Consider the following 9,660-nt stretch of genomic DNA (forward strand, 5'->3'; position numbering starts at 1 on the left):
CTTGCATTTAGGTGCAATCCATCACGACTATAGAGATTGTACCCCAAAGCAAAATCAGCCCAGTGCCCTAAAAACCCAAAGCCCTCCTTCTTACACCAAGACTTCAGCAATGCATTTAGCTGCCTAATCTCCCGCTGCCTTTCTGGTGTAGCGCATGGCACAGCTAGTATCTCTGAGAATACTACCTTGGAGGTCCTTTTCTTAATCTTACTACCTAAGTCCCTAAAATTACCTTTTAGGACACTCCATCTTCCTCTTACTATGTCATTGGTGCCAATGTGCACCAAGACAGCTGGATCCTCGCCAGCCCCTCACAATAATCTATCCACTCTGTCCGCAACATGCAGAACCCGGGCACCCGGGAGACAGCAAACCATTCGGTTGCTGCGATCAGAGCTACAGATTACCCTGTTTTCCTAATTATTGAATCCCCTACCACCACAACCTGCCTGGGCTTTCCTTCCTTTCGGATCCCCTGCACATTGGATGAGCTGCTCTCCCGGCTGTTAGAGAGAACAGCTTTTTCCAGAAAGCCTACCTCTGAGTCTGCCTCCCCAACGTGCTCACTTAAAAGGGCAAATTTGTTGGAAGGGAGAGACTCTGGGCTGGCTTGCCTCTTCCTCTTCCCTTCACCACTGCAACTACGTCTTACTGTTACCCAGCTATGTGCCTGACTCCCTTCTGACTGATCTCCTCCCTCATTGCTAGGTGCCCCATCTAAACTTTGCTCAGTGAGCAAGAGACTCCTCTCAAGATTCTCAATCTCTCTCAGTGTTTCAATGTGCCTCTTCAGAGCACCAACCTCAGCTTCCAGAGAGACCAATTGATCACACTTACCACAGCGATATGGACCCAGGAACATTAATCACATCTTCTGCGACATTGAATAGAATTGGACTGGTAAACATGGTGATGAGGATGAATTTTGATGGAGACACATTGGTTTGCCCATCAGGTGCATAGTTTTCAGTAGGTTTTCCATCCAACAATTTGCTTTGCTCTGTGTGATCAGGGCCCATAGAACTGTTTTCATTGATAGGTTTGTTTTTATATTCTTCAGAGTGCAGTTCTACCGAATTGTGGGTTTTCAAAATAAAAATGCTATACAAGACACAGAAAACATAACAGGAAAGGCTACAGCAGACAAGAATGACACCCTGATAATTTGCAATGTTTAACTTAACAAATATGTGACCAGATACCAAGCTGCCAACGAAGCCAGCCAGACCATACACCATTTCAACAATGATGAGTCTAAGAGATCTTCTGCTTTCAGTGGATCCTTGTGAGGTCCAGGCCATAACACCAGCCCAGTATGTTGTAAACCATCCAGTTAACCCATTTAAAGCAGTAGAACCAAACATCACCTCTATAGGCCATTCCCAAAGAATGACAAATAAAAGAAAGGATCTTGATACTAGGTACCCTACCAATGGTACACATATAGAGATCTTCCTATTAAATCTATCAATAATCCTCCCCAGGATATAAGCAGACAGCAAGGGGGTTAAGCCCATAGTCAGACTATAAGTGATATAGAAATTTGAGATGGCTTTCTGTAATGCATCTTCACTAGAACAGTTGGTGGTTTGGTTATAATAGTCCTTCACAAACAGGAGCAACCCTGTATCGTAGAATGAACTGTCGCTCCAGCAACAACTGGCTCAATACAGTTCCTTATCATAACCATGATTATAGTAACTGGTCAGATTTTGATCAAGAGGTCCATTCAGAAGGTATTAGGCTTACGCAGATCGTGATCTTCAGATGTTGAGGGTAAACAGGACAGGTCTAAATAACATAGTGTTGTTATGTCCAAATAATGTTCTGAAATGTGGACTTCGAGTCTCTGTAGATGGAATTTCAAACAACGAACCTGGAGATGCTGTTCTTTTTCTCCTGCTGTGTTCAGTATTCCCCCAAAAAACCTCCCTGTAGAAGTGGCAGATGTTATTACAGTGAAGTTAAGTATATATTAAAAGGCAAACTACTATTCTGAGCATAAGTCAACACCAAGGACAAAATAAATGGACAGATGGGAGAAACCAAATACCGGTAGTTCTTCTTGGTCATATAATTCTGTGTTTCTCTTGAATGCTGGAATTCAACATGAGTTCTTTTATAACATGCTCAAAAATAATTAGCCCAAGAAACTGGTTACAACTGCATACAAATTATCCAGTCATAAGTATACTAAATTAAATATATCTTTCAAATAATTTCTATATAATACACAAATGTACAGAATTATTTGGCAGTTGATGAATTTAATGCACTGAATCCCAAGTTGATCATCTTATGTCTTATGTTTAAAAGAAGGGAACACTTGTGTGGGATACCTGATCCCTGCATTGTAGCAGAGATTAAGCTGTAGGACTACACCAGCTTCAGAAAGACCATTTGGTCCAGAATTTGGAAATGTATGTAAAACTCTGCAAAACACTAAGGCAACTAATTTAAATATTATGACGTATAACCAAATGCATGATGTCATTTAACAAGAGGCGTCCAGAACCCCACTGCATTAATGTCAGGAACTTAAACATCCATGTAATACTCTAATAAGAGATGTCTGCTCCATCAACATTATTCTAGATACATCATAATAATTTTCTCTGATGTGTGGTAGGTATAAGGTCTTTTCACACACAGTGTATTTTAGACAAGCAGTTCTGTGTGTCACCAACTGCAGAAACTTTGGAAGTTCTTGGAAAAGGAATTACCAGGGACAAGGCTACTGTTACAAAAAATCTGAAAGCTTTGATTAGAAGAAAACTAATTATATAATTATATGAGGTAATACAAAAAAAAGAAATAGAAAGATGGAAGGATGATAGATAGATAGATAGATAGATAGATAGATAGATAGACAGATAGATAGATAGATAGATAGATAAATAGATAGAGAGATAGATAGTTCTCAAACTATATATATAATATGTCATTTGTTAATTTTTTTTTTTTCAATTCACCGTTTATTGTAAAGAGAGGAAACTGCATAGCACAAAAGCACAGTAACAGCATTATACAGTCAGAGTATACATGAAATAGGGTAAACGACAAGGCACAGAGCAATCCATGCCCGAACGTGCATGAGAGTGCGAGACTTCCGACATATGCATAATGTGGCGTAAGGAACCATCAAACATAAGTGCTACAAAGACGGTCGCATTCGGTAAACAGTGAGTAAGAGCGGGTTGTCACCAAGAACAATAACATTAACCAGAATAACAGAAGTACCTGGTAAATTCACACAAATAGAGGGTAGGAATTAGCCCGGCCACAAAAACCAGGCAATTCTAAAATCCAGGTATAACAGGAGCAGATACAAAACGCGATGTCATTTGTTAATTAACTAAAGTATTAAAGTTAATTTATAGTGTTTGTGGTCCGGGTGTTTTGTTCTGCCATCCTTTGCGTCTGAGCTTAGCTTGCAGACTGCCATACTGAGGGAAAAAGAGACAAAGTACAATTATCTGAGGTGTAACTCTGATGGTTTTAGGCACATGATAGAAATAAAAATTGAAACAGGCAGCCCTATTTGCTTTCAATGAGGGTAAGTGTCATATGACTATTAACACACAGCTTAGTCTTTTTTGGGCAACAAGTTTGCCCTTCTTTTATACTTTAAAATTATCATTTTTATCTACTCCCCTCCTCTGCCTACCTTCTTTATCTACAAGTACCGCTGTGGGATAAAGGAGATCATCACACTCTATGTATGGGCATATTTATGCCCATTAAATTGTAAGGGTCTGATTTGCTTAATAGCGTTTTTTGAGACCTACTTTGATATACTACACCATAATTTTTTCCCTTTCCTTTATATGAGCATTTTGGATACTTTGTGTGGGAACTCTCACTGGAAGGGTATCTTCGTACATATTATTTTTGTGTTGCACATATAATTTATTCACTTATTATTTGGGTGCGCAGACACTTGTGTGGTTTTGATTGTATTTAATTTGGAACATTTTGGGGAGTTTATTCCTGTGTCTTTGCGGCACCACCTATCCAGAAGGTTAATATTTATATTTAATACGAACATTGCGCTTCACTTTTTTGTATTTTTGGGTTTGCATGATTAATAAATGGTGTACTACTAGACCATACGGTCATATACTATGGTTTTGCATACTGATAGGATCATTTATTAACCTACTGGGGTAAGCAGTGTAGGGACTACATGCATAGGGTAAAAGATTACAAAATTCAATCGAACAAGGTACTTATATTGCAGTCTGTGAAAATCTGGTAATTAATAATTTTAGCTAAATATACTGTATATATGTTAAGCAATTCAGTTCAAAGTGTCTATTTATGTTCTTAACCCAAGTATGGCAAATCAAGTGAACATGCCTGAGTTGTAATGATTTAAAGTGGGCCTGCCAGTATATTGTTAACCTCGCTCATTTAAACATGTTTATTTTATTGATTTCTATTGATTAATAATTTACCTTTTCTTTCTTTTTTAAGGAGGTACGTTCACTCCGATAAGTGAAGGAATTTGATCAAGTGAATAATTACTTTTTTCACAGTTTAGTGGCAAACTAAATATGTTTATTGAGTTATACATTATCTGTAAGATGCATTCGTATGTCTCTTAGATTTTCTGATTTAGTGTATACATCTTGCACCTACAGAGTATTTGGCAACAAGCAACACTATATGCATTCACATGGTGACAGGATATAAAGTATTGTAAAATGTCCTTTAGGACCCCCTTCCCCTAAGTGCCTTATTTTCCTTCATGTAGTATGTCTCACTAGTATCAGGGGAGGGCTGGCAGCCTAAGGCCTGGGGGGCAAGTCTAGTCAACTGGCCCATTGCACCATCAAAGTGGCTGCGAGCGACATTGAAAGTGGCCGTCGTGCGGCAGTCACTCCACCAGCGCCTAATGAAATTAAAGTGGCCGGCGTGCACACACTGCATGCCTCAGCTCTTCATCACACCCCTTTTAAGACGTGGGAAGAGGAGCTGAGGCATGGCCGTTGGGTCTGACAGCCGCATGATGCAGGGGCGTACCTAGAGTATTTGGCACCTGTGGCAGACCCTGTATGTGGCACCCCCCCCACACACACACGCTTTAAAACTGCATAGTTTCTATGGTTAGGCAAACATTGACAGGGGTACAGCAAAATTGTTATCATTATATACTTAGGGATTACGCAGCACCACCGTCAATGTGTGCCTATACATTGAGCCAGACACTGACAACCCCTATCACTATATACCAAGCCAAACATTGATGTGGTGTAGGCTTACCACTTTAGTGACTGGCATAGTATATAGTAGGGATGCACCAAAATGAAAATTCTGGACTGAAACTAAAAATTCAGCATTCACTTGGCCAAAACTGAAAAACAAAAAAACAAAAAAAAAAACTTTAAAATACTTTATTAAAAGTAACACCAACATTAGACAAAAAAATCAACAACAATATTAACATATATATATATATACACACAGGCCCGGACTGGGACAAAAAATAGGCCCGGGCATTTAAGCCTGAGCAGCCCATATTTATTTATTTATTTATTGTTAAAGCCCACCCATACCATCTTTGCATTTAATCATTCACACAAATCATTAACACATTCATTAATGCAGTCTCACAAATCATTCAAGCAATTCATCCTCACATGAATTCATTGTCATACGCATTCACACAATTCATCCACACATTTATTCATTCATTCTCATACGCATTCACACTACCCCCTCTCTTCATCTTATCTGCCCCTTCTCACTATGTTCCCCCTTTTCACTATGTAACCCCCTTCCCCACTTCTCAATATGTACCGCCTCTATCTATCCCCTCTCCCCCTTTCTCACTATCTAACCCCCCTCTCACTGCACCACCCTCCCTCACCCTACTTACCTTGTTGCCGGAGCAAGCAGCAACTGCGACCGCACCTGTGCCAGGGCAGGATTGACTTAGGGGCTGATGGAGCTGCAGCTCCAGGCCCCCACCTTAAAATAGGTCCAGTCAGGACTGGACTGACTGGTCCTATATGGCCGCATTAATGCAGAGCCCCTTAAGCCTGCCGCAACTACCCCCTCCTAACTATCTACCCTCTCCCTCTTTAAAGTTCACTTACCTTTCAGGAGTCCTGTGGTGGGGGTGCAAGGCCTCTGCCTCCCAGCTCTGCCACTGTATGGAACAGTATAGAGTGATGGGAGTTATGATGTACTTTTAGAGCATAATTAGATCATGAAAAAGACATTGGAAATGGTACAGCATAACACCCATCACTCTCACACACTTACCAATCCACACGTATACCAATCCACACATATATACCAATCCACACACATACACACCAATCCACACACATACACACCAATCCACACATATACCAATCCACACATATACACTAATCCACACATATATACCAATCCACACACATACACCAATCCACACGTATACCAATCCACACATATATACCAATCCACACACATACACCAATCCACACATATATACCAATCCACACATATATACCAATCCACACATACACCAATCCACACATATATACCAATCCACACATATATACCAATCCACACATATATACCAATCCACACATATATACACTAATCCACACATATACACCAATCCACACATATATACTAATCAACACATATATACCAAACCACACATATATACCAAACCACACATATATACCAAACCACACATATATACACCAATCCACACATATATACACTAATCCACTCTCACTGAATGTTTTCCTACCTTTCCTCTTTTCTCCTTACAGCTCCTTTTCCTCCTCTTCTTCAGTTCTTCTGTCTTCTCTGTCATCTTCCGGGTCACCGGGTCGGTGGGCGCGGCTTCAGTGTTGTGCGCCGGGATCTGACAGCAAACCCCGGCGCACAACAGTTGTTGCCGCGCAGATCACAAGGGAGCGGTATCGGAGGTCTTTAACAGACCTCCGGCTCCCTTGAGTGATTTTAAGCCGGGTTGAACCCGGCTTAAAATCACTCAAGGGAACCAGAGGTCTGTTAAAGACCTCCGATACCGCTCCCTTGCGAGCCTGCTCCTCCAGCGGCCGACATTACTGTCCGTCTCTGGAGGAGTGCCGGGTGCCGCAAGTTGGCACCCCCTGATGAGCGGCACCCGGTGCGGACCGCCCCCCGTCGCGCCCCCTGGAGTGTGGCGCCCTGCTCTAAGAGGCCAGGAAGCCCCCACCAGGGCCGGCCTTAGGGGTCTGCGGCCCCACAGGGTTTAAATTAAAACATCGGGGTTTTTTTTTTCAACTTTATTTAACATCCTCCATGTTAAATAAAGTTAAAAAAAACTTTATTTAACATGGAGGATGTTAAATAAAGTAAAAAAAAACCCCGATGTTTTAATTTAAACCCTGTGCGGCCGCAGACCCGTAAGGCCGGCCTTGGTGGGGACTTCCCGGCCCCTTAGAGTGGCGGACCCGGTCGCAGTTGCGGCGGGCTTAAGGGGCAGGTGCCCCTTATGCCCTGCGTTACTGCGGCCGTAGGTAGGGTAGGGGCCTGGAGCTGCAGCTCCATCAGCCCCTAAAGTCAATGCGGCCCTGCCGTGGCCCGGCCCACCGGGCAAATGCCCGGTGTGCCCGATGGCCAGTCCGGGCCTGTATACACATATATATAACAACAATCACAATCCTATCATGCCCAGGTTCTAGCATGTGCTGGCTGACTTAGCATGATAGGAGTGTGATTGCTGTTTGCAATTATATATGTATTGTGACAGAAAGCAGGGGATGATAATGGAAGGAGTGTATATATCCCCTTATATTTTGCAGGGTGGTTACCCACAATAGTTTTACTAGCCCCAGGGAGATGTATTGTTAATACTGGAATTATTAACGTCTGTTGTTATTTGTGTGTTTTGGGTCCCTGGGGTGGAGCATTTGGAGAGTAGGGTGGCCCAGTGCTCCACTCCACAGTTTATGAGCAGCCGAAGACCAGCAGGTGGGAATCCAGTCCGGAGATTATCGGATACTCTCCTAGTACTCACCTGGTTCCACTAATTAATGGGAGAGGCAGTTAAGTAGCCTCCTGATCTGAGAGCAAGAAAGAGAGATCATTTGGCTCCCTGAGAGCGAGGGAGAGAGCTGCTAAAATATTGAGTGCTGCCAAAATATTGAGTGCTGCCAAAATATTGAGTGCTGCCAAAATATTGAGTGCTGCCAATATTACATGCAATTTTGTTATTTTGTTTGTTGGAACGGATAAGCCGCCCAACTGTAGTTAGATTGAGAATCCTGTATTAGTTAGTGCTCACGAGAGCAAGGCTTTTTGTTTTGATTTATTTATTTTCTGTAATGCCTGTGGTGACAAAATAAAACAGGGAAAAGAAAAAATTTGTTGCCAACTTTATTAGGGTAAGAAGCGCAGACAGTTTTTGTTTTTTGTATACATTGTACAGCCAATACACTGTTTCTTGCAGCATGCTTACACCTGTTTGGTAGGCCTCATATTACACATTTGTATTATTTGAGCCTGAGACTAGCTTAGCGCACCGACATTTTTTCTTTTCCCTGTTTGCACATATTTGAGGTTGTTGGCTCCTCATCAGTCTGGTTGCAGCTTGCTGTCCAGGGGTTAATGGGGAGGAGGTTTAATTGCACCTCCCCCAACACATTAATAAGGTTTTGGTAGCAGTATAAACTGCCCACTATGTAGGAGGTGAGAGTAGGTTCTCACCCTATTGAGAGTGTGCCTTGACGTGGCGGGTGAGCTTAATTATGCTTTGGCCAATTCATATAACCAAAACCTCTCATTTATATTATGTTTACATATTTGTTGCCAACTTTATTAGAGTAAGAAGCGCAGACAGTTTTTGTTTTTTGTATACAAAATAAAACAGGCCCAGCCTTTTTATTTTACCCTCCTCGTGTCTGAGCCGTCTCTGCAGCCTGGAAGACTGTGTGTAAGTAAAGATTCCCGGACAGAGTACCAAAGTGAAGGGGTATTGTGTCACATATGGTGGAGAATGCGGGCAACACACGAACAAGTCGGTAAGGTGCAAAAGAGACTAAAGAAAATGGAGGATGTCATTAAAGCACTTATCCAGTGCACCACAGTGCAGCAAGAAACTAACAAAAGGGCAGCTGAGACTAATACTATACAGCAGGAGAATATCGCTGCACTACAGCAACTGGTGCTAGCCCAAAAAGAAAACACAGAGGCTATGATCAGGCAAGCCGCATTAGCTCAAGCTGAAGCTCATCAAATGCTCAGAGAGGAGCAGCAAAATGCCACTCGTGCCATGCAGCAAGAGATCCAGGTCCTATCTGAGAGGCTTACCAGGGACACCGCAGAAGGACTGCAAGGTCCCAAGGTAATCAGAGCAAGTAACTATCTGCAAAAGATGGTGCCTACAGATGATGTTGAGGCCTACCTTATGGCATTTGAGCGAACAGCGGAGAGAGAAGGCTGGCCTGTGGCTGAATGGGCAAGCTTAATAGCACCGTTCCTGAGTGGAGAGCCCCAAAAAGCATACTACGATCTGGAACCAGACCAAGCAAGGGATTACAACAAACTAAAATTGGAGATCCTGGCACGTTTGGGAGTTACAGCAGCTATCCGCGCACAGAGATTCCACACCTGGATGTACAGCCCAGGAAAAGCCGTTCGGTCACAGATGTTTGATTTGATACATCTCGC

General features: G+C 42.3%; 1 pseudogene; it reads right to left on the bottom strand.

Annotated features, from left to right (window-relative positions):
• Window positions 1–833: 833 nt before the first annotated feature.
• LOC128491441 (thymic stromal cotransporter homolog) lies at window positions 834–1,861 on the bottom strand (annotated as a pseudogene).
• Window positions 1,862–9,660: the final 7,799 nt, after the last annotated feature.

Source organism: Spea bombifrons, chromosome 4 (assembly GCF_027358695.1).
Source record: "Spea bombifrons isolate aSpeBom1 chromosome 4, aSpeBom1.2.pri, whole genome shotgun sequence".
NCBI classification, from domain to species: Eukaryota; Metazoa; Chordata; class Amphibia; order Anura; family Pelobatidae; genus Spea; species Spea bombifrons.